Below are 27,630 nucleotides of genomic sequence, written 5' to 3' on the forward strand. Positions count from 1 at the left end.
ATGGTGAAAGAGGGAATTGTATCATTTTGAAAATTCCTTTGAGCAGAGCTTTGTTCCTCTCCCCCATTGTCTCTCTCTTTCCCCTTCCTTTCACATCATTTTTCTTGCTCCATACCCCACCCCTCCCCCCTCCCATATAGGTATTACCCATAGTAAGAGCGCTTCAAACAATGCATCTACCTCCTTATAGAGAGAATAGAGGAACGCGATGGTCTGGATAGTTTTCCCCAATCCCATCTCATCAGCCAGGATATAGCTTCCTGAGTGAGCTCCTAAAGGGATTACCCAACCAAGTACCAAGTAAGAATGGATTAAGGTGATTGTATGCCGATTAGGTATAAATTAGCAGCTGAGAGTCAGAGGGGCGTTAACTCTCATCATTTAACACAATTAATGACATTCTGGCTCCCAGTACATCAATTATTCTGAGGCTGAGCAGCAAGCATCATCAATTACCACATGCTAAAAATGTACATCTGTCGTTGGCTCCAGCTTCTGTATGGCTCTTTGTTCTCTCTCTTGGTTCTTGCCTTTCTTGTTCTTGCCTTTTCTCTTTTTCTTCTTCAATGGCTCGCCAAACATCAGGGCTCTGGAAGAAGGATGACAAAGACATTTTTTTTTTTTAATTCCAAGTCCAAACAAAATTAAAAAGAGCAACAATCATATTAAACTGAATGGTCTTGGTGGGTCTAAGACAATGTTATGACTGTAAAATAAGGAATAAGGGTTCTTATCAATAATAATAATAATCCGGTTTTTTATATAGCGCTCAATACACCGATCCAACGATGTACCTAAGCGCTTTACAGATATATTATTACCCCGGTCATCGGATTCAGGCTTACCCGCACACAATGTGTGCACATTTTCCACTCCCTGGGGAGCATTCCAGCCAGTCGCCATTTTACAGGCGCACACTTATCAAATGATATATTTTCAATATTCCCTGAAAATAGAGTATGGCACTGGTTTTTTTAACTTATACCAAATGTGTCCACAAATGGGTCCAAAATGAAATTATGTTTACTCACTTCAAACTTGTATTTTTAGGATCAGGACTAATCATATTTTTGAGAAATGCAAATTCTGGACCTTAATCTATCTCCTTATTTATTCACCAGATATGAATACTTTGAGTTTTTACAATTTTATTGTGAACTATAGCATAACTTTAACTGTGATATTAAACTCATTTGCTATTAACTACACCTTAAAATATGTTGGGTCTTTAAGAATATGTTTCAGAGATTATTCATGCAAATTTTTGAGCGGACACTTTTTTTTTTGGGGGGGGGGGGGGGGGGGGGGAGTCCAAAAAAAAAATCGCAACGACTCAGCCAGCCGAAAAGTCGCTAAATGGGGGGGTAAGCGGACACTTTTTTTTTTTTTTTGGTCCCAAAAAAATCGCAACGACTCAACCGAAAAAGAAAAAAAAAAAAATTACCCCCATGGCTGACCTAAGAAAAAAAAGTGTCCTCTCACCCCCCCCCCCCCGCTTATTCAGCGGTCGGTTGAGTCGTTGCGATTTTTTTGGGACCAAAAAAAAAAAAGGGGGGGGGGGGGTTTTAGGGATTTTTTAGGGGGGTTTAACCCCCCAAACATCCCCCCCTGCGTACGCGCCTGTAGGAGGCTGTTTCAAACGACAACATTTTTTAATGCTCTTGAATAAGTATTTATTTATTTATTTAATTGATGACCGATTGATGAATGGATGGATTGATTGGTTGGTCGGTTGATTGGTTGATAGATCTTAACTCTTGCTGTGCCGATATCACAGGTGACAAACAATATACAGTGTAGGTTAAACATGTACCGTATTTGCCGGCGATAAGGCAGCAGCGCCGCACCCTGTTACACCCACAAATGTAATAATGCCCACAAATGTAATAACGCCTACAAATGTAATAACACTTTACCCACAAATGTAACAACACCCACAAATGTAATAACACTTTACCCACAAATGTAATAATTTCACCCACAAATGTAATAACCACTTTACCCACAAATGTAATAATTTTGAATCACCCACAAATGTAATAATGACTTTACCCACAAATGTAATGAATTTGAAGTGATATTTTGAATCACCCACAAATGTAATAATGACTTTACCCACAAATGTAATAAATTTGAAGAGATATTTTGTCGAATTTGTTCAAAACAAAAACCCTGTAATAAAGCATGGGTATAACTACCACCTAGCTAACTACCCCGGACATCTACCCCCAGTCAACTACTCCCTCCCCGGACATCTACCCCCAGTCAACTACTCCCTCCCCGGACATCTACCCCCGGACATCTTACCCATTCCAACTACCCCTCCCCCTGGACAACTAACTCCCCTCCAACTACCCCCCCCCCCCGGACATCTACCCCCAAGCAAATTAAGGTAGTTGGGGTAGTTTTCAGGGTGGGGGTAGTTGGCTGGGGGTAGTTGGAAGGGGATAGTTGGATTGGGGGGGTAGATTTCCGGGGGTATTTGACGGGGGGGTTGATGTCTGGGGGTAGTTGCAGGAGCGTAGCCACGGGGGGGGGGGGGGGGGGGGGGGGGGTCACGTGCCCCCCTAAAATTTCCAGGATCGGTTGAAATTTTGTAGACCACTTTTTTTGACCTCGATCGATTTAATTTATGTTCCCCTTCCCCCCCCCCCCCCCCCCCCCCCCCCCAATATCAAACTCTGGCTACGTGCCTGGGTAGTTGCCCGGGGATAGATGTCCGGGGGTACTTGACTTGGGGTAGATGTCCGGGGGGTATTGTCCGGGGTAGATGTCCAGGGGTAGTTAGCTGGGGGGGGGGGGGGTTGTCTTTCTAGGGGGTAGTTAGCTGGGGGTAGTTGGCAGGGGGGTAGGTGTCCTAGATTCTCGATTAGAGATTAATTCTGACATTTCTTTCGGGGGAGTCCCCTCTCTCGTGGTTGTACCTCCATGGTAATGAGCAGTGTCAGAACACTAAAGTTACAACAAATCACAGCAATAAACAAAACTGTGACGGAGACGTTCTTAATATTGAGCACTTAAATCAGGCAGATATATCAATTACTTCATTGTAGTACAATATCCAGAAAGACCAGAAGATATTGTAGAAATCAAAAGCATAGAACAATAAAAGCAAGTGGCAAGGACTGCTTCTTCTGTTACGAAAGTGTGTACTGACCAAAATCAGGTAGGTTCATGTTATTTATATACAGTGATCTATGGGAGTTGAGTGTTTCAGAAGTAGGGAAAACTGTAATATAAATGTGTTTTGTTTGTATTTGCCTTTGAATAAATTTCGTTCTCATGAATTCACACCGTGTACCGCGTACCAATTGGTAGTCTTCAGTATAAGTAATTGATACGTTCATCACATGAAGAAAGGTAATTCATTCACGCACTCATGAAAATATAACATCGCAATCCAACTTTCCAATGTCACTAATAGCGTACATAATTATAAATATATGTTACATATCGTGAACATATTTCATAATCACATGCATAAAACAATCAGCGACAATATTTAAATACATTTAAGGTCACTTATTCAATTACTTTTTTTTCTACGAACATTGAATTCCAGGATATTTGTGGGCGTTAGAATATTTACATGATTAAGTAATCGTTGACGGTCAACGAACCATCGAATCGGTCCCTCCTCTGTGTGTTATATATATGGACCATTTTGACTGATTCGTCAGTTCGTGTGACCGCCGACCAATCATTTATTTGTGACATGTTTTATCCACATATGTAATAATGTAATTTATTTTTAAATGAAAAAAAAAAGAGGAATAAGATGGTGGGTCTTAGTTTCGAAGATTTGTTTAAATTTCTATTTCCTTTGAAATAACCGGGTCTATAGGAAAGACTACGCTCAATACCCATACACATATACACAACTAGGCGTTGTGGCGTGCGCCTGTAATCCAGCTAAAAGTGGAAGTTACAAACTGATTCAGCCGAGGACGCAGGTTCGAAACTGAGTCACGTCTTTCGGATGTTGACGTTTAAAGGTCGGTCCCAGACGTAAATAATCATATCTGATTGATACACGTCTGTAAAAACCCAATACACACACACACACAAGTTATTCCACAGGAATGAGATGGTGAGGTCTTAGTTTGAAGATTTTCTTTTCTTAATAACCGAGTCTGAAGTAAAGACTACTTTCTAATCCCATGCTTTATTACCGGGTCTTAATTTGGAAGATGGAGGGGTCTTAGTTTAAAAGGTTTTTTTTTTTTTTTTTTTTTTTTTTGTTTTTTTGTTTTGTTTTTTTTAACTTTTGAAAAACCGGGTCTGGAGGAAAGACTACGCTCAATACTTATGTTCTTCCACAGGAATAAGATGATGGGGTCTTAATTTTGAAGATTTTTAAAAAGTTTTGAAATAACCGGGTCTGGAAGAAAAACTACGCTCTAAACCCATGCTTTATTACCGGGTCTTAGTTTGGAAGATGGTGGGGTCTTAGTTTTGAAGATTTTTTAATTTTTTTGAAATAACCGGGTCTGGAGCAAAGACTGCGCGCTATACCCATGCTTTATTACAGGGTTTTAGTTTTAAATTCGACAAAAATATCCCTTCAAATTTATTACATTTGTGGGTAAAGTCATTTTTACATTTGTGGGTGATTCAAAATTATTACATTTGTGGGTAAAGTGGTTATACATTTGTGGGTGAAATTATTACATTTGTGGGTAAAGTGTTATTACATTTGTGGGTGATATTATTACATTTGTGGGTAAAGTGTTATTACATTTGTGGGTGTTATTACATTTGTGGGCATTATTACATTTGTGGGTGTAACACACCCCCAACTTTGACATTTCGTAGAGGAAAAAACAAAAACGGACAGCCCATTTATATTTCACACTAGTGTCGGGTTGCGGTTCTAACAGATAATTCCTAGTACTCTTAACATAGAGGCAGCCCAGCAGACATGTTGTAGGATTGATAACTACTGGCTAACTGACCAGGTTTTAATGTGTAAAAGCATTACAGCATTCTATGTAGCATTCCACATACATTCCATGCAAAGTAGAAAAAAATCAATAAATATTCATATAGTCCCATACAAGTATAAATCAACATCACAAAGTATTCCTGAATATTCAAACATAAACAAAGGGTATATATTGAATATTCATAGTATATATTATACTATATAAGCTCGACTGTATCAGGTGAACATTGAAACCAATGAGAGAGAGAGAGAGAGAGAGAGAGAGAGAGAGAGACAGATGAAAGGATGGTGGATGAAAAGGGTGAATGTGAATGAGGGATGACCTATTAATATGAAAGGGATGAATCATGGATATGAAGGGGATTTTCAGAAGTTCGAAATAAATCCCTACACAAGCTTATACATTTTTTATGTATGCATACATTTGAGGAAGATACTACTTGTATATGTTTAGGATCATTAAATAAGGTATTACTGGTAATGCCCTTTTCTTTTATACATATATGTACTTTCTACACAGATTAGTTACGTGTACTAAGTGCCCTTTTTAAAAGGTATTTTCAAATGAAAATCCATATTTCCCATGTTGTTTTAGAAAAACATTTTAATTTGCTTGATTTTATTAACTTTATATACCTGTATCATACCCGTGTCATGTACATGTACATTGGGTATTGCTTAAGTGGGTGATTTTTAGCTTTTGTAACCTACCAAATAGTTTAGATTGACCATACAATCTTTGGTTATATGACATAATTTGGAACAACCTCTGTAAAAATGAAAACCTGATGATTTGCAAACACACAGCAATGTAAATAGCAAGAGGAGAGGTTGAAAAGTTGAAATTTGCTACTCTCACATCCATCTTTGCCCCTCATTTGAACTAGTTAAATTATGAAAATGTCTGTTAACAGTTTCATGTAACATCCGAAACGTGCTAACAGCATACCAGAAAGTGCTGTTAAAATGGCTGAATATTTTGTATGAGTCACTTTTATTAAGATTTTTTCTGATAAATTACAACTAAGGATATACTAAAGCAGCCAGCCATGCTTTGCATCACAATGAGTGGCTTCAATATTTTATGTTTTATAAGTCAATTTTGCAGACAATTCAGATATTTAACGGAAATTTGATTTTTCGCATCATATTTCTTCATATTTTTATATTTTGATCTAAATGAAATTATCAAAATAGTGTTTGGATTGTGCATTGTGAAATTGTAACTTGCACATATGATCGAAAATTAGTTGAAATTTGCAAACTATGTGTTAACAATCAAATAGTGTAACGTCCGAAACACCTTTCTTGAGCTTACACAAAATTATTGGATTTGAAAGACCCGATTTGTGTTTTGACTTGTGTTAAGACTTATAATAACTTATTTCATGATTTATTCACTCCATATACCCTCAAATATGAATTATCATTTATTTGGTATTTTTTGTTTCGGACGTTACATTTGTTTCGGACGTTACAACTGTTAACGGAAAATTGGTTTTAACTATAAAATAGTATTGTAATGATGTATTGCAAATTTCTTTTTTTTTGGTGGGTAGCCCCCATGAAATGTTTTTAAAAAAATACAAAAGATAGGTCCTGCAGTTCATATATTTTCTGCTACTTCAAATTGAAAGTTGTTTCGGACGTTACAAAATCGTTTACGGAAAATGAGACAACTTTTTCAAATTTAGAGTATATTTCTAATATAAGCGCTACTGAAATAAAATTATATTTTCTTATAATTTAATGACTTGGAGTAACTAATAAGCTTATGGTATTCAAACCATAAACAGTCTCATTAATTTATTGTTCTGGTGGGTTAAATGAGGGTCTACATTGTTTACGGAAAATGTAACGTCCGAAACACCATTTTCAATTGCACTGTTCCATCAAAATACAGGAGTTAATTCAAATTACTGTTAACTTTCTTTAAGATCCACCCATGCTCATCAAACATCAATAGAAAAAAAAACATTGTTTGTGGGTATATATTTTTTTCGGCTCCAACCAAAAAGGTATGTAAATTTTGTTACAAAATTCCATAAACAAATGGCTGTTCAGGGATACCTCATGCATATAAAGCAATGTTGAAAAGTTTTTATTAAGCTATGGGAGGTCAATCTAGGTCCATGCTACAATAAAAAGTTGTAATTGATTTCTAATTCTTTATCTTTGAAAAGTTTCAGGCTCTCAAAGGGCCATTTAGCTATTTGGTCAGAGTTAAAAAAAACCAGTGCCGTATTTCAGATCTTCGAGAAGAAATAACAAATTTGTTGGCCTCTTAGGTCTTCAAACTAATACCCTGATTAGGTGGTCTGTTGATAACAGACCACCTATTGATTTCGTCAGAATTTTCTTTATTTATTTTTATTTCTTCCCGTTTTTTGTGCCCCGGATAACTCAAGTTTGGTTTAGTTAATCTCATTAAATTTCGGCACAATTATAGGTCATTGTAATGAGACGTGACAGGAACATTTTCAAGGTCATTAGATTATCGTGACGTCATCCAGGCGCCATTTTGAGAAATCACGTTATCCATCATATCTTCATGATGCATAAACAATGGTCATTCATATTCATATTACATATACTTTAGGTCAAAGGTCAACAGGTCATGTCATCAAAGGTCACATAAAGGTCATGACGCGCGCGTACGTGTGCGTCAAAATTTTAAAAAGCTCAAAATCACCTAACTACTAAAGGAGAGTACGAATCAGGTCATTTTAAGCATTTCAAAATTTTCCGTCCGTACGTGTCCCCGCGCGCGTTGTGCGCGCTCACAGCACGCGGAAAAGGTCAAATTCAAAATGTTTACATGATTTGGATTCCTCTTACCGTAATTGACAATTTACATTAATTTCAGTCACTCTTGACCTTTCATAAGGCCGTGAGCGTGCGTCAAAGTTCAAAATCCGCGCGTACTGCTATGGGCAATATAATGCAAATTTGATCAAAAACATGCCATTTTAAAAATCGAAATAGCTCTTCAGATAGTCCATTGACCCCCAATTTTTATATCATGGTTGGAGAAAGCATGAGTTGGAGATATGATTTCATACCACCCTGACTCGTACAAAGTGAAATAAAGTCATCATATTGGCATCTAAACTCAAACAAATGCATTTTGTTGATGACGTCATTTTTGTCTTTGTTTATTTGAGATTATCTCACTTATCGGTGATCGATTTTCTCCCAGATTTTGATATGTTGTAGCTGAGATAATTCTCTATCAGAAATATGCCATTTATTTTTCATTTAGATGACGTCATCATAGTTAAATATTCGATTAAATGCGACAATGCATAATTTGTCATATTTGCGTGTTATGTCTATGGGAGGTCACTTTTTTCAAAACATGAATCTGCATGACAATGTGTTTTGACCAGTATCTCGGTTGTTATTCAACAGTTTTCTCCCAAATTTTAGTATGTTGTAGCTCAGACTATTTGCTATCTAAATATTTCCTCATTTTTTTCAATCAGATGTCAGGATCATGCTCATACTCATCATCGTCATCATCATCATCAATATCAATGTCACCATCATCATCATCATCATGGTCTGAAGATGATGATCATCAACATCACCATGATCATGATCATTATCATCATCATCAGTAACATTATCGTTTTTATCATCATATAACATTATCATTATCATGATCATCATCACCTTTACTATCATGATCATCATTATGTTCATCATGATCATCATTGTTTACATGTCTATATAACTTCTACCATTCTCAAATCTATCATAAGACTTAGACAGACCACCTTATTCGTCTTCGTGACGAATTAAATTTCTAGTTTGGTTTCACATGGTTATGTAGTTACATTTGACAATAATGTTCCTATTATAGAGATTATGTGGGACTCTGAAGAAAATATCACAGAAATTCGGAACAATGTAGCCTTTTTAACAAGGGGATGAGCATGTAAAAAAAAAATGTGCTAATAAAAGATGTAAATGTAGAAAAAAAAGTTTCAAATTAAATAACCCATAAAAAGAAACCAGTTCAAACCAGTTGAGTAACGTCACCTTGGAAGAAGTGCAACTCCACCCCTACCCTGAATTCAAAGGGACTCGGTTGGGCCACACATATTGACCAAACTTCATCCAATTACATGTAGGCCCAAATTAGAGTTATATGCAGCTACATGTACAGTTTATGGGACCCACAGCATAAGTCAGACCAGGACAAACTAGACATTCACAACGAGGGACTATGACAGGGAATCGAGTGTTACAAAGATGCTGGAAAATCTAAAATGGGAAACTTTGAAAGTCTGCAGAACCAAAGCCAGACTACCTGCATTGTATAAGGAAACACATTACACATGGATTAACAGTACACCCAGCAACATATCAACTTATCTTCTCATTTGAAAATGGCGCTACGGTACATACTTTATACTCTTTGCATTGCAGTTCTCTTGCATATTTATGCATCCACAACAACCATTGAACTGATAAGAGTTTTAAGCAACTACCCAAAGGTTGATATTTAAAAACTAGATATCTTTGAAACAATGATATTTCCACCTTTCAATTAACATCAAATACTCCACTTTTGAAATTGATCATGTCTGGTGACGTGGAGCGTAGTCCAAGACCAGAACATTCAAATTCGTTACGTCATACACTCAATTGTTTACTACTAAATGCCTGTTCCCTTGGTAATAAACTGAATGACCTGAAAGTGAGAGTTACTTCTGATGAAATAGATGGATGAATTCTGATTCCTGCGATGGTGAAATCTTCGACGTACAATAATATCAAATCTTTCGTAAAGACTGCAATCACAACGGAGGAGGTGTACTTTTTGCATGATAACGATTCACCGCCCCGAGTTTGAGATTCCCAGCTGCGGGTTGTTATGGATTCCAGGGAATAATTTTCCTCAAATTTTTGATTCGCAATTTCAGCCGATGGATAAATATTTCAAATGCAATTCTGTACATTTCTATGGAAGAAAACTGCTACACAAAAGATATTTTGTATAGCAGTCATGCAAAAATGCATAGCAAATTGCGATGCGATACCAGGAAAATTATTCCCTGGATTCAATTAAGTTTACCACGAAACAAAGGCAAGCTCTTTTGGGTGTATGCTATTGTCCCCCATCATCTAAATATGCTACCTTCCGTGATGCACTAAATAAGTCCTTTGTTCTTATCACCCCACATATTTCTTCTTTCAAATCCATCATTTTATGCAGTGGTTTCCATATTCATAACTGGGTTCCATTTGAATTGGACTGTAGTCGTGTGCCACAGTTGCTTCATAGGGTTTTCCATCAATTTCACAAAGCAGATAGCGTAGATTTACAGAAAACGATTGAATGTATTCCATAGAATCTATTTATTAATGAAGAGAGCATTGATAACACACTGACTTGACTTGTGTTGCAGGCAACAATCAAAGATGTATTTATCAAAGCAGGGACGTGATAGAGAAGGACTGGAATCAAGCCGCTCTCCTTTGACCCCATGCTCCAAGCCGCCGAAAAGTTATGCGCTAATCTGCAACTGTTAGATAAAAGAGCGCATGAAATTTCAGGATTTAGAATTCCTACATCAGAAAATGGTATCACAGCAACTGTTCGCTGTCCCTTCCAATGATTTCTCATCCATTGTTGAATGTGTACAAGTAAAACAAGCGAACACAAACTTGTGTAATTTTATCCTTTTTTAAACTTGAAAAATACAAAAAACACGCGAAAACACGCATTAGCAAACTTAATGTTATTGAAGATTGTAAATCATGGATCAAATAACGGGACATTAAAGCATGCACAAATTAGCGCATCATCCTAAAATATTGAATTTTTGACAGGATGTAATTTTTCTTTTACCAACTCTGGCACACAAATTAAAGGAAGGACGGAGTTCTAAATTTGAAGATTTGTTTGATGTACTATTCCCAATAAAATCCCCATATAAAGTTTTTGATTTACACTGAAATTTTGCTGGTAATTTAATGTTTTGTAATAGATGTAAAACTGGTGCCTGGCTTCGGAAAGTCCCCGCAGTGGAAGCGCGGTTCGGAGCATGGAACTTCAAAGCCAAGTGGAATGTTACACATCCCATTGTTACGCTTTAGAACTCAAGAATGCGTTTGAATAAATTACAAGAGTTTCGCCTCCTTTTCTTTCACCTCCCTGATCAAAGGGAATAGTTAGAATGTCCAGAAGAAAGAGAAGAGCTTACAGAAGAGCTTTTATACAGGAAAGCAAAGAAAGCAAATAATCACATACTGTACATGTAAAGAGGATTTCCATAACAATGAAACACCTTGCTCTATTGTGTACACTCCAAGACATTTAAATGCCATTACCAAATAATGCATGCCCAAGTCTTACCAGTATCATTCTTTGAATATTTAAATAGAGGAACAGCTGAAAAATCTATTCACACATTGAAAAGTGATTGTTATAACTTTCACTGATTGTGCATATATTAAGATGCATGGTGGGAAATCAATTGTTCAGGCAATGATTATTTATCAGCTCATCATGTTTATGCATAAGTCACAAGAAATGTTGGTGAGGAGGGGATAAGTTGTACTAACTGTCCTAAAAACTCTTCATCTGTTGGTAAGGTATATATGGAGGAGACTGCACTTGTACTGGATGTGACACCATGTTCACATGCAGGGCCAGATCATCAGTTGGGGGGGAAATGGGGTTAAAATTGGGGTAAGTATATGCTGTATATCTGGCCCTGTTGTCACAGTTCCATGTTAGTAGTTTTCTGCTGGCATGGATCTCCCTTGGATCTCCCCTGGTGGCATTTTTCGAATATGATAAATCAAATTATATACCTCATACATAGATTGTCATTCACTGATTGGTCAAAACTATATCACATGTCAAGGAGCATTTCGATCTATCAAGTATCATTACGTCATAGGACCCCCTAATAGGGTTGGGTGGTAAATACTGTCCGGTAAATAAGATGCGCGTCCGGTATAAAACAGGAAATATGATATTAATAATTTTACTTGTTTTTAGCCTCATAACTGAAAATATTGTTCTGAAATAATTAGCAGCACAATACTCATAGTAGGAACACAAACAGATTTATAAAATCCTCACTGCATACAAAATTGTACACACCCAACGAAATGGCATTTTGTGCATATGCTTATTAAAGGTAATACAGTTTTGGTATGGGGTCACGAATTTGGTTCAAATGAACATAATGGAAGCAAATGCGATTCTACAATTAAGTGATCGTTGTCGCGGTTGAAAATCGACTGATTAGCTCTGCCCGTTTGGAAATTATATATCACAACTACATATTCTGAGATTTTCATGGTCGCAGCTAACAGTGTAGGGCCGTGTAGGCGCTATTTGCAATTTATCAAAATTTACCGGGAGCACCGGTAAATTTTTATATTCAATTTTTCTCGAAAGCAGAAGTGTTTTAGGGGCTAATTTTTCTAGTGCTTATAATACATCCACCGGGGCATCCAAATATATCAAAATGGTAAAGAATCACTATCCACCCAATTTCAAAATTTCCCAAAACTTTGTATTACCTTTAATAGGTATTCATGAATATGGTAATTAGCAACTGGGAACCAAAACCTTCATACAAGTTGCTATTATTGTAAAGTTTAAGATATTTGAATAAAATCAGTGAAAATTTGAACAAAATCGGGCAAGGAATAAGGAAGTTAAAGCTTTTTTAAATGACCAGTCACTAGAGGGCGATATTCAATTTGTGAACAACTCTCCATGCCTTTTATACATCAAATTTCATGTTTTTCCTTCTTTCTTGTGATTGAGATAATAGAATGCAAAATGATATTCTACTTCACATGTTATGAAATCCGATCAAGAACACAAATAAATAGGAAAAAAACAAAAGACTTGCCTCGGGGGTGATAGAAAAACCGGTGTGAACACCACCTTGGGAGTGACAGTTCCCACCATCATCTTCACGAGCAGTCAATATTTGTATAATATATTAAAGCACTCGAAATATCTTGAGCATTTCTCTCTCCGTTTAACCATTATTTTCGTGCATTTGTTAGATGTGTTTGACTTTGAGACGGTTTTAGTAATGTAGCGAATAAAACGTGCTAATGCGTATTGACCTCTAGCGCGGTATACTTGCTGAGAGGCAGCACGATTTGAATTTTCAAAGGATTCTTTCTAACATCGGTAAGTTGAAACAAGGGAAATGGTCTCATCTGCATTATGCAATTCGATATGATGAAAAATTGAAGTTGGAACATTATTTATAGGCAGGGTGGTCCATTAGCAGTCCCCCAAAAATGAAATCCTTTGAATATAATCAGCATTTTGAAGTGAATATTGATTAAGAATCATGAACAAATAACAAAAATTGATTCATTTATTCTCATATTGTCGTGAAGACATAATCCAAGGCTACCGACCTAAAATGACCTTTGACCTTGTGACCTGGAATTTGTGTCGTATGATTTGTGATACTTGGAATTTGAACAAACACATCTTGATGTTGATACCACAAAAAAAAGTCTAAGTCTGTTGACCTGAAATGACCTTTGACATTGACTTTGTGACCTGAAATTCAACTCACATGATTGGGGATACTTGATAACCCAATAGTCCAAGTTTCATTGACTAAGGACTTATACTTTCAAAATTATATCAAAAATTAAAAAAATTAACCTTAGGTTACGTTTTTGATGTTGACTCCGTTGACGCTGTCGCCGTCACCGGAAAAGCGGCGCCTTTGTCTCGCTGTTTTGCTACGCAGGCGAGACAAAAATGTATAAGACATACACATGGCTGATTTAGTGAGAAGAATATTACAAAATATTGCAGTTTGAACTTTTTCATGTCATGTACATAACTAAGACACCGTTATGAAAAGACACCGAGTTATGCACGATAATACCAATCAAAAATTTGAAATAAATTATCATAAATAAATTTATTTATTTCTTACATCATGAATTGCACCCTTCTGCATTTTCATTTAAACAAACATTTATTGAATTTAAGGACCAAGAAATTATTGTTTGACTGTAAAACTACTCACTTTTGGTGTCCACAGTTATGTACGATTAAGTACAGAAATCTTACATTTCAGTCCTGAAATAGTAGTTTACAAACTATTTACACATTGCAAATTATGTTTCATTCAGGAAACACATCATTCCTTCAATTGAAGTCGTTATCAGACTAATGCAAAACCATATCTGACAATGAGGCAAAGAGAAAGCATGTAGAGAATAAGATGTACTGTACATAACTCGGTGTCCACATTTGTTTTGGCCATATTCTAATAACTAAATTGAAAAAGAGTTGATATGGCAATGGTTTTGAGTTTTGTTTACGGTATGTTTTAACATCTAATGTACTTTGTTAGAAAAAAAGTAAAATTATAAGGGAAATATCAGCATGAAGTGGACACCGAGGTATGTACGTAACATTTTTGATGATGTGATATTTAGCTACTGATTGCCGTTTAACAACAATTTGTTAAGGTCTGATTTTTTAGCTATAGCTATGGTCACAAATCAGAGCAGCGACCGACCGATCAGTAGCCTGCTCGGTCGCTGCTGGAATTAGGCATCGCCCAGCGATTAGGTCGGTCACCGAGCGTATTCTGGGCGGCGAGTGAAAAGTGAGCAGGCGCCGCCCAAATTTTAACTCCGAGCTAAAACTTCAGCGGCGACCGAGCGATGCCCTAAAAACGAGCGGTGCCTGGGCGGCCGCCGCTCGGTGGCCGGGCAGCCGCCGGGCAGAATTGGTTAAAAACTCGCTGCTTGGCCGCCGAGCAGGCTACTTTTGGGTTATGTGACCATAGCATTAGTGTTGCATAATGTTTGCTGATTAAAAAAATATTGTTGCCACAGTCTATAATTGACTTTTATATGTAACACTTTGGTGCCCTTGATCAGAGCCATGCACACATGTATTTATATTTTTATTACTAAATTTAATTGTTGGCTTTGCTTGTTTCGCTGTAGTAGTAAGTTACTTGAGGCCGTGAGAGAGTGGGAGATAAAAAGGGAAATATACAGTGTGTCCCAGAAAAAAACAAAACCGAGAATTATTGATGTTTTATCATAACTTAATCACATTTATAATTGATAAATGACACATGTTTGGAAAGCTTAGATCCTCCTCTTTCATTTGATGCAACTCATATAATACATATTTCACGCATGAGTGATTAAAATGAATTTGAAGAGAGGAAACCAAAAAGTCATTTGGTGGTCGGTATCTAAAAATCACATTTCTAGAAAGTTGAGTTTCTGCCCTTACATATGACACCTCAATCAGGAAAAATGAGCTAGGAATAACAAAGGCCTGTTTGTTTAAATTAGTGCTTGCATTTCCATAATTTTATCAAACGAATTCGTTTTCACTGGGTGCCTGCCATAGCAAAAAACAGAGTTGACAAAAGACTTAACTCCATTTCGTTGACAATCAACCGTAGACGAAAGACTTAAAAATATGACTAAGTTATGAAAAACATCGAGAGTGCGAGACAAATATGAGCGACGTGTAGGTGAACGTAGAACACTGGGCAGAGATAATGCATACACAAAATTGAACACATGGGACCAAAATATATTTAGGAACATGGAATGACGACTTATTATCGCACTTGTGTAAATATAATTAGAGATTGTTAAGAAGTGATCGTATCCATTCTAATTTGAGGGGAATCTACCCTAAATTGTAAGGATTAGAGAACGTTTTGTGGGCAAATACGAAGGTTGAAAAATGTGAAATGACGCCATTTAGTACGGACAGAGGGTCGGAGTGTACGAACAATGTGTGCGACTTCCACTCCAAAAGTAAATTCAACATCGGTATGTCTTCAGCTGGCTGCTGACCCATCTACAAGTCATCAAGTTACTATTTTACCATATCAAGTTATAAATCTGGTTAGTCTGGTTTGCCTGTGCATTGTTGATGATAATTGATTATAAATATGTACCATTTAAACGTGCAGATCTTATAATAATAAAAAAACACACACACAGGATGAATAATGACTGCTTATTTTGTGTTCTCTTGAATATGTAATAACATTTTGAAATCGCTTCATTCTATTATTTGTATCTTTTGTAAGACGTAATCAGGTTATTTTCAAACATGATTTTGTTTATAGAAGGTTTATGTCAAATCTTGTCATTTTTGTATTTGCACTGATGTGTGTTTAGATTTACTTATAATAGTTATAATTAATCGGGAGTCTTGCTTGAGGACACCGCGGTCATGATACTTGTTGATAATTTTCTCAATATTGTAATTATGTATTTTTTATTTTTGGATATAGAATTATGTTTTTTTGATATGCTCACTTTCTTGTCACTGCACGCTCACCCTTCACTCCTTCACTCTTGCGCGCTCCATGTTAATATGTCACTCAAATTAAATGAATCCTGATGTTCTAATAGAGGACCAAAATTTAGTTGAACACAATAGTGAATATTATACAATAAATGAATTTAATAAGATTAATTTCGATTTTAATAACATTCATGATCAATCTACCTTAAGACCAACTAATAACATTAGTAATCAATTTAGTCTATTTCATATGAATGCTCAAAGTTTGAATAAAAATTTTCTTCCTCTTGAAATATTAATGGACTATTAAAATTTTTCCCTTTTCGGCCATTGGTATCACAGAAACGTGGTTACATGAAAATTCACCCGAAATGTTTAATCTTTCTAATTATGAAATGATACGTAAAGACCGTAAGAATGGTAGAGGAGGTGGTGTTGCCATATACATAAATAATACATTTATATTCAAAATTCGGACTGATATAGAAATTGAAGGTTCCGAAAGTTTATTTACAGAAGTTAGTATGAGTTAAAATAAAAATATGATAATAGGAACTATTTAAAGACCACCAACTAGTGATGTAGATACGTTCACAAATCAAATAGATTCCTTTTGAATAAGATATCGTAGGAAAATAAACATATATATTTAATGGGTGATTATAATTTAGACTTAGTTAATAAAACAAACAATAATATATTGAAATTTTATAATACTATGTTATTATATTCTTGTTATCCCCATATTTCTAAACCTACTAGAATTGATAATGTAACAATAAGTGAAACATTAATTGATAATATATTCTCAAATGTCATACATGCAGAACATTTAAATGGTATTCTGTACTCAGATATATCAGATCATCTACCCATTTTTGTTATATGCTATAATGTCATTAGTGAGAAAACAAGGAAAAATATTTTCGTTAAAAAGAGGAAAGAAACAGAACAAACTATTGATTCTTTAATTTCTAATTTGTCCAAAGAACAATGGCGCGAGATATTCTCGGTTGAAGATGCTTATTTATCATATCAAAACTTTTTGCATAAACTCTCTTTTTATATAGATAAGAATATGCCATTTATTAAAAAAAAAGATAATATAAGTATAAAACAGCCATGGATTACTCGGGGGTTAATGAAATCAATTTTAACTCGCAATCGTATTTATAAAATATCATTGCGTAAACCAACTGCTCAGAATAAAGATAGATATAAGCATTATAGAAATAGATTAACAACTTTAATTCGTGTATCACGTAAACGGTATTATTCAAATAAAATAGAATCTAATCAAGGGAATGTAAAGGTATTATGGCAAACTATTAATGATCTCTTAAAAACTAAAAAGAAAGTATGCTCTGATATAATAGTTGAAAGTGGTAATGAAATCACGGACCCTCATTCAATTGCTACTGCTTTCAATAACTATTTTGTTAATATAGGTCCACGTTAAACCTTGACAATACACTCAAATGAAAACTTTAAGGATTATTTATTTGATGCTAATGAAAATTCATTATTTTTTATTCCAGTGAATGAAAATGAAATATGAGAGATAGTTCGATCGTTTAAAGGGAAAGTCCACCCCCAAAATAAGTTTGTTTCGACAGAGGCAGAATAATAAGAAAATCAGGTGAGTGAAAGTTTGAGCAAATTCTGAATGAAAATAAAAAAGTTATGAATTATTGAAGTTGTGATCAATCAAATACAAATTGGCAACTCTGTGACTTATTATACGAGCTCTCCTTCATTTGCTTTGTGCATAATACTCCATAAAATCATGTTTTCTTCGTTATTGATGACGGAATATATATTTGTTCCTTGCAGGGGGAGTATAGAAACATATTTGCAATTATTATATTTAGGGTGCATGTATGGTTGAAATTTTTCTTGAGGGAAAATGAAAATTTTAGATTTTTTTAGTACTCTGCAAATGGAAGTTGAGCTCGCATGATACGTCATAGAGTTGCCAATTTGTGTTTGATTGATCACAACTTAAAAAATCCTAACTTCCTTATTTTTAATCGGAATTTGCTCAAACTTTCACTGACTTGTTTCTCTCATTTTTCTACTCCTATTAAAACTAACTTAATTTCAGGGTGGACTTCCCCTTTAAGATGAGTAGATCATGCGGTTATGATGGAATAAGTGTGTATTAATTAAAGAAAATTATTTATTGTTTGGCCTCTCCCCTAGTTCTTATTTGTAATTTATCGCCCTATCTCGCTATTGCCGGTCATTTCCAAGATTTTAGAAAAAATTGTTTATAAACGCCTTTATTCTTTTTTACAAGAAAATAATACTCTTATTTGCAATCAGTTTGGATTCTGAAAAGGCTTTTCTACTGATTATGCTTTGATACAATCTTGTGATAAAATAACTCAAACACTTAATAAGGAACATATAATTGGGGTTTTTATGGACCTGTCAAAAGCTTTTGACACCATGAATCATAACATTTTGTCGCAAAAACTTACTCATTATGGTATACGAGGCATAGCCTTAAACTTGTTTAAGAATTATTTAGTTAATCGAAAGCAATTTGTTTCATTTCAGTCAGTAAATTCCCCTAACTTAAATGTGTTATGTGGTGTTCCACAAGGATCAATTTTAGGCCCCCTTCTTTTTCTTATTTATATTAATGACATAGTAAAGTCATCACCACTTCTTACTTACGTGCTTTTCGCAGATGACACTAACATATTTTGTTCTCATAAATGCTTGAATACTCTAATTTATACTCTCAATAATGAATTAGTTGAAAACTCAACATGGTTTAAATGCAATAAATTGTCCCTTAATTTAGATAAAACATGTTTTATAAATTTTTGTGCTTCCCAAACACACTTTGATCAGGTTATAAACATTGTTATTGATGATATTTCTATAGTTGAAAGGAAATAGACAAAATTTTAGGTATAACTCTGGATTCAAAGCTTACTTGGAATAATCATGTAAATAATATTACAACATCAATTTCAAGGGCAGTTGGGGTAATTGGTAAAATGAGGGATCTTGTACCCGAGAAAATACTTTATACATTATATAATGCATTAGTGTTACCTTATTGTACATACTGTAATGTAGTTTGGGGGAACTGTAGTATAACTAAGATTAATATAATTTTTCTCTTGCAAAAAAGAGCACTTAGGATTTGTACTCATTCTAATTACTTAGCTCATACAAATCCTTTAATTTATAGATTAAACATTTTAAAAGTGAGTGATTTGCACTTATTTCAAACAGCAATCTGTATGTTTAAATACACACAAAATTCACTTCCTCTTTTTCATGACGTATTTATTCCTAATTCCCATGTTCACTCATATCCAACGCGTAATTGTACTGATTTTCATTTACACAATCCTAAAACTTTGTTAGCACATAAGTCCATAAGATATCACAGTCCAGACATTTGGAATGCACTCCCTAGACATGTTAAACAGTGTACATCTCTCTATTCATTTAAAGCTACACTAAAAAAAAAACATTATTTCACAATATAATGTATAAAGATTAAAAAAAAAAAAAATTAAAAGCGTTCTTTGTAAAACTTGAGAAACTACTTTAAATTTTGGTCTGACGTTACTACTGATGATTCAACATTTTGGTGCATGAGGACACTTGCACTTGCACAGACACGCACCACTCGCACCCTTGTTTTTGTTTAGTTTCTCTCTTATCTCTGTCATAAACGTATAATTAGTAGCCATATAAATATGAGATTCATATGCTAATTCTATAATTATTTATATTGAATACAACTGTTTATATTCACATTTAATTGTAATATATATCATTTGAGTATCATGGCCCCCTCTTCTTGTTAATTTGCCAAAATTTCACAACTCATTTTTATCTTAGCTCGGTTGACCGTCTACTCAAGCTTTTACTTATAACGGCGACCTTCTGCTTTCTTTATACATGCAATGGCCCAATGTATAAGTTTACTCTTACTCATGTATTAAACATTTGTTTCTATATTTTGTACATTGTTTGTATACCTTATGTTTTATATAATTATCCATATTTGTTGTATAACTGATTTGTTTGATTGCAGAAAATAAAGTCTTTGAAATGAAAAAATAGTGTACGAAATCTATAGTAGATTTGGAACTACTATAGAATTTAAATCTAAACAAAAACACAAAGACTTTGTCTGTATATTTCAGACAAACGGACTCGGGTAATCGTGCCTTATGAATCGCTCGAAGTGTGAAAGGGAATAAGATACTATTTTGTAATTTACTGAGTGAATGAGTGGAAGACTTGATACACAGAAACGAATGAATGGGACATGATTATGGTCTAAATGGTGTTGTGAGGCTTGTTAGAGAGACAGAAACATGATTAGTTTCAACTTAATGATACATAATTACGGTATCAGGGTGAGAATAATACTCATCTATAAAAGGATGGAAAATATTGTGAAGTGGTTTGAGACTCTAGAAGCTAACTTTGACAAGAGACAGATTGGAAAAGGACGACAAAGTGCGTCACAAAAGGAAACAATTGCCATACGTCACAATTACTTTAAGCGTATGCTAGTAGAACGCATGTATGTGTATGTGTATGTGAGAGTGTATCAGATTACAGAGTGAATTGAAACACACAAACCGTGTTGTTTTGGAGATCCTAGTGCTCCAGATTAAAGACTAGGTGGTGGCAGCAGCCGCAACCGTCAGAGTTATGAAGTAACTCATGGTATAAGAGACTGGCATAAAAGTGGTTATTATTGTAGTCTTCTTTCCAGACCTGTTTTTACTTGTATTCCCTATATTGATAGATTTCCCTACAATGGTGGCAAGAGAAAGTTATACTAGCGATGGGGATGACTCGCTACAATGGTGGAATTCTATTACCCCCCCCCCCCCCCCCCCCATCCCTCGATTCCCTGATTTCATGGTGGCAGCGGTGGGATTACTATTAAGGCACCTTGGATTAATTCTCATGTGCGAAAAGCTGCAGCTTTTTAACCTAAGAGCGCATGCATGAAAGCTGTATTGAGTTAATCCCGGATGCGCGATTTGCCCACAAAAAAGCTGCATTGTGTGCGTCCGAAGACCGTGACGTCTTTTTCAAGCCAGAAAAACCGTGAACAATTTTCAACCCATTGAAAGATTCGTCAATATGTGGAGGCAAATTATTTTGAAGTTTTATGGAGTAAAGAGTGAATATGCATTTTAAAAAGAATGGGTTGTGAAATGTGAAATGATTGGATGGTGAAGGAGGGAATTTTGAAAATTCCTTTGAGCAGAGCTTTGTTCCTCTCCCCCATTGTCTCTCTCTTTCCCCTTCCTTTCACATCATTTTTCTTGCTCCATACCCCACCCCTCCCCCCCCCCCTCCCATATAGGTATTACCCATAGTAAGAGCGCTTCAAACAATGCATCTACCTCCTTATAGAGAGAATAGAGGAACGCGATGGTCTGGATAGTTTTCCCCAATCCCATCTCATCAGCCAGGATATAGCTTCCTGAGTGAGCTCCTAAAGGGATTACCCAACCAAGTACCAAGTAAGAATGGATTAAGGTGATTGTATGCCGATTAGGTATAAATTAGCAGCTGAGAGTCAGAGGGGCGTTAACTCTCATCATTTAACACAATTAATGACATTCTGGCTCCCAGTACATCAATTATTCTGAGGCTGAGCAGCAAGCATCATCAATTACCACATGCTAAAAATGATCAGTGTGCACTTACATGTACATCTGTCGTTGGCTCCAGCTTCTGTATGGCTCTTTGTTCTCTCTCTTGGTTTTTGCCTTTCTTGTTCTTGCCTTTACTCTTTTTGCCTTTACTCTTTTTCTTCTTCAATGGCTCGCCAAACATCAGGGCTCTGGAAGAAGGATGACAAAGACATTTTTTTTTTTTAATTCCAAGTCCAAACAAAATTAAAAAGAGCAACAATCATATTAAACTGAATGGTCTTGGTGGGTCTAAGACAATGTTATGACTATAAACTAAGGAATAAGGGTTCTATCAAATGATATATTTTCAATATTCCCTGAAAATACTATTTTGTTATTTACTGAGTGACTGAGTGGAAGACTTGATACACAGAAACGAATGAATGGGACATGATTATGGTCTAAATGGTGTTGTGAGGCTTGTTAGAGAGACAGAAACACGATTAGTTCCTACTTAATGATACTTAATTACAGTACCAGGGGTGAGAATAATATTCATCTATAAAAGGATGGAAAATATTGTGAAGTAGTTTGAGACTCTAGAAGCTAACTTTGACAACAGACAGATTGGAAAAGGACGAGACAGTGCGTCACAAAAGAAAACATTTGCCATACGTCACAATGACTTTAAGCGTATGCTAGTAGAACGCACGGTCCGGTTTCTTAGGAATCTGTGTATGTGAGAGTGTATCAGATTACAGAGTGAATTGAAACACACAAACCGTGTTGTTTTGGAGATCCTAGCACTCCAGATTAAAGACTAGGTGGTGGCAGCAACCGCAACCGTCAGAATCATGTGCGAGAAGCTGCAGCTTTTTAACCTAAGAGCGCATGCATGAAAGCTGTATTGAGTTAATCCCAGATGCGCGATTTGCCCACAAAAAAGCTGCATTGTGTGCGTCCGAAGACCGTGACGTCTTTTTCAAGCCAGAAAAACCGTGATCAATTTTCAACCCATTGAAAGATTTGTCATACTTGTTTAGCTCCCTCTGCGGCTAAACTAAGTTATTTTAGCTTAGCTTGAGTTCTTGTCTAATTAGCACTGTTCTCTGTATGTTTGGAATGGATCATATGCACAATCAAAACACCGTTTAAAAGGGTCATTTACAAGTAATAAGACCCGTTTAAAAATTCAACAAGCTGTTTCATTGTAATGAACTGTTAGAATTTTATACAACGTTTTATCTGTGTAAATATAACCAAATTAATTTTTAAAAAGTAGATTTTTTCGGGGAGGTAACTGGGAGGTGTCAATCTAGACACACGGGTTATGGGAGCCCCATTCAAATTTAATTCTCCAGCAATTAATGGAAATAAAGACTATAGTGTTGTTTTGTTCTCTCTCGCTGGTATAAACAATTGCGTGCTGGCCATAAAGCCAATGTGTTGATTCATGAATTCTTGTTTGGAGACTATGCTATTCCATTGTCATTTAACTCAGAGACAAAACATATTTTACGGAAGGTTTTAATATTATTTTTTTCTTTGAACTTGGTATAAAGCCCTGTCCAAAGAAAATATTTTCTCTTGCTCCTGTTCATCTCTTTTCCTCCCTCTCTTCTCTTTCTTTTCTCCCCTCTCTCTCTTTTGTTTCTTTACTGGCCACCCATTATGGGTGCAGTCTGCCTCCCTATCCGCATTCTGCCCTGTGCCCCCCCCCCCCCCCCCCCCCCCCCCGTACGCTAGTGTTTCTCCGGCTTATTATTATCATTATAATCATCATCATCATATTATTATTATCATTATTTAGATGGGGAGGGTGATGAATAATGAAAGGAAAGCAATGAATTATAAAAATTTGTTTATAATCATTTAGAAATGTGGGTTGATTTTACTCTTCCATTCAATAAATCTCATTAAAATGTGAAAACTGCACTCATTATTTTCTTCCTCCCTCCCCCAGGTGTCTCCCGCTTTTTCTGTTTTTTTTGTTAGGTGGGGGTAATGGAAGGAAGGTGACATTCGTTTAGAAATTTGCATTAATTTTGCTCACATCATTAACAAAATCAATACTCTTGCACAAGATTCAAGATTACGAAAGTGCTGTAAGTCAGACGCTATGTTCGTGTTCGGTTCGGTTCGGCAAAGTTCGGCAATTTTTCACCCGAACTTGGTTCGGTTCGGGGTTCGGTAATTTAAAAGCAAGTAGCGTTATAGCCACAGCGGTCAGGACTGGGCAGGCCGCCCGCCCTGCCGGGCCTGACCGGCACGGAGGACTTCTGCACACTGCTTCCGACCAGCACAAATTTCACATTAAAAAACTGCTCTAAACGTAATTATTTGTGAAGAAAAATACTACTTACATTCGTATTTCGGCGCTAGTGTAGTTCCGTATCCATTTTTTTAGCAGTTTAATATCCATTCTTAGCAAATGAATTTTAGCCCAATTTTTTACTAATTTTAATCATGATCATAAATTGCATTTTCAACCTGAATTTGGATCACATCTGACATCGGGAAACCTTCGTTTAGGGCTTCGATGTCGATGTCGTCGCTCAGTACCGTCTCTACGCTGTAGACCTGCACCTCAAACTGAAGCTATCAGTCCAAAATTATGCAGACTTCTTGTATGCGCGATACCATAAACCATACGAGAAGTCTGCATAATTTTGTAAGGTTTCCAGATGTCGAATGTGATCCAAATTCAGGTGGAAAATGCAATATACGATTATGATTAAAATTAGTTAAAAATTGGGCTAAAATTCCTTTGCTAAGAATGGATATTAAACTCCTAAAAAAAATGGATACGGAACTACACTAGCGCCCGTATTTCCGTCTTGAATCGTGTTTTATTTTCAATTTAAAAAGAATCATGTTTTCAATTTGTCAATAAATGATGTTTTTAAAAGATTTTCCGAGACGGTTGTTGTCTAATGTTAGAGTCATAAAAGGTGCCATCTTGAATATAGACTTTCAGGCTCGCCAAAAACTGTTTTTTATAATTTTTTATTTTCAATAGGAAAAATATAAAATTCCTATTTTTCCTGAATAAATAAATACCATACTATAATATATATTTATTTCATTTTTTATATTGTAAAATTTGTCCGATATGGTTACAATTAAAATATTAATATTTTGTTCAATGGGTTTGAGCAAATTGAGCTGAACTTGTTTTGATCACGCACATGTATTCTTGTTTATGGCTTGCGATCGCGACGTAGCGTGGTCAGGATTTGGGATTTAAATGGCGCCAGTGAAGTTGCGCCCACCACTGGATAGGCATAAATCACAAGGGCGGAAAATGGGAAAAAAGTAAATATAATATGAGCAATCATAACATGAAAATTAGGTACAAAATGAAAAGTTTATTAGCTTGCAAAAACGTTACATTTTTTTTGCCGAACATCCGAACCAGGCCTTTGTGTTCGGTTCGGTTCGGAAGTGCCATGTTCGGCGAACTTCCGTTCGGTTCGGCGGTTCGGCTACAGTACTAGATTACGATTTAAGATACTTTATTTCTCCAATCGTGCAAAATATAAACTAACATTATCAATTGCTTCTGTTTGTTGTACTTTCATATTATTCATTATAATCAGGTTTTTTTCATAAGCATGTCCATTTTTCTCTCACATGAAATTCTTGGACCAGCGTATTAAAGTCACATAGAAGTCAGCTCTCATGGGGAATTCGACACCGTTCGGGTGTTTACCCAAATAACAGGTGTTGTCAATCACCAGGGTTAGCCTTGAGTTTTATGACCATTATACCTTATGTAATGCTTTGCTTTTCCTTCGGCCGAATAATCTCCGAGCATGCTCCGAGAGACTAGGGGGTAATTCTTGACGGGCCAACGGGTTTGCTGTGTGCAGATTTGTACTCCCATTAAAGGTATTTCCACCAAGTCTGGTGTCAGCGAATTATAGCTTTCTGCACATGGAACCTGACTACCCACTCCCTTTAACTCCGCGATGTCTGTCCCACAGATATTGACTTGCGCTGAGACCTTTCCATACACAGAATTCTGATACTGCTGGTACTTCATTGGGAGCAGCGCAATCCGCACTCGCCCTGAAGAAATCTCATGAGGGCAAGCACCCTAGTACCTCATAATCTGCCCTTCTATTGTTCGAGTTTATAACCATGACAACGAACTCTACCTTTGGCCACGTTCATTGTTCCTCTTATGTAACATAGAAGTAGATAGGCCTCATACATAACTCTTTTCGTATAATCATTCGGTAGTTCTAAAATGCTTTCAAATATTTTGTATTGTTTTTGTTTGTTTATACTTTGTCAATATACTTACAAACTATTATTGTCAAAAATTGTCAATACTACCAAACTATTATGTTTTCCCTATCATCTTCCGCTCTAGAATCCTATTATTTATTTATTTTTTATTTTTTTGGTCCTTTTCATATTTTTCTTGTCTCTCTCTCTCTCTCTCTCTTCAAGATTTCTTGTTTTTGAAGGGGTATTTATAGTGTTAATTTTGGTATAAATAACAGAAAAATCGTTATTCTTTCTCTTATAATGTTGTCCACCTTCTTCTATGCTTAAGTATAATGTCCGATGTATATTACTTCTGTCAAGAACATACAATGAACATATAATTTTATTTTGATGCAACAGAGACTTTTATTTTTATTTAGGAGTACGTCAAATCGTGATCTTATTAAAAGGGTTGTTTAGAAATAATACGACCTGTTTAAAAATGCAATCAGTTTTTTTACAATATTATCTGAACAACCAGCCGTTTAGTTCATATTGTAATAAACTCTTAGAATTTTAAACAACTTTTTCTTTGTGTTTAACCGAATAATTTTTGTTTAAAAGGAGATTTTTATCAGGTGGGTAACTGGGAAGGTTTCAATCATGTCAATCAAAATGATTTTGTTTAAAGACTGTCACCAATATGCATTATTACATTTAAAGTATTGACACTTGTGGTACTTTAGGTGTATAATTATATAGACAAAAAAAATGAAGGAAAATCATTAAATGTTTCTTTCAAGGGCATCTTTTTTTTTCTCTCTCTCTCTCTCTCTCTCTCTCTCTCTCTATATATATAATATATATCTGTCACTCTATCTGTCTTTCTCTCTCTGTCTCTCCGTCTCTCGCTCTCTAAAAAGATGATATAGGGAAAACAAAATAGTTTGTAAGTATTGCTTGGAGAGCAAAATAAAAAATAAAAAAATACTAATGTAAAGCGTTTTGAGGATGTTTATGTAAAGGTGCTATATAAATATCAATATGTATGAATATATTGCCAAATTTTGACAATTATAGTTTGTAAGTATATTTATTGACAAAGTACATACAAATAAAAACGACACAGAAATGTCTGCAAGTATTTGGGACCTATATAGAATATGCGAAAAAAGCTATGTCTTTGTCTTTGGCCCATGATCATACAGCGAAGTTACGTAAGAGGAACAATGAACGTTGTGGATGGAGGGTACAGGTCGTTGTCGTGGTTATAACTTATAAACTCCAACAATAGAAGAGCGGAAGTAGGGTAAGGGTATAATTGAATGACAATGAACTAACTTTGTATACTACATGTATAACCCTGGTTTTTGTTGTTTTGGGGGAGGTAAGCCAGGGCCTTGTTGTTTTTTGCAGTTGTCGTTGCTGTTTTTTAATTTTGTTTATGGGATCACGTTCCGACATACTCATAAATAAAAATCGTATAACTTAAAGCCAGACTTTACCCTATCTGAAACAATCAT

General features: G+C 35.6%; 1 long non-coding RNA gene across 1 annotated transcript in view; it reads right to left on the minus strand.

Annotated features, from left to right (window-relative positions):
* Window positions 1-559: 559 nt before the first annotated feature.
* The window catches only part of LOC115922315, a 40,806-nt gene continuing 13,735 nt past the window's right edge, over window positions 560-27,630 (minus strand). The window contains exons 2-3 of the long non-coding RNA XR_004063421.1: window positions 21,966-22,101; window positions 560-589 (exon numbers count right to left, since the gene is read on the minus strand). This is a non-coding gene — a long non-coding RNA (uncharacterized LOC115922315). The remainder of the gene's footprint in view (window positions 590-21,965; window positions 22,102-27,630) is intronic.

Source organism: Strongylocentrotus purpuratus, unplaced genomic scaffold (genome assembly GCF_000002235.5).
Source record: "Strongylocentrotus purpuratus isolate Spur 01 unplaced genomic scaffold, Spur_5.0 spur5_scaffold_11, whole genome shotgun sequence".
Lineage (NCBI taxonomy): Eukaryota > Metazoa > Echinodermata > Echinoidea > Camarodonta > Strongylocentrotidae > Strongylocentrotus > Strongylocentrotus purpuratus.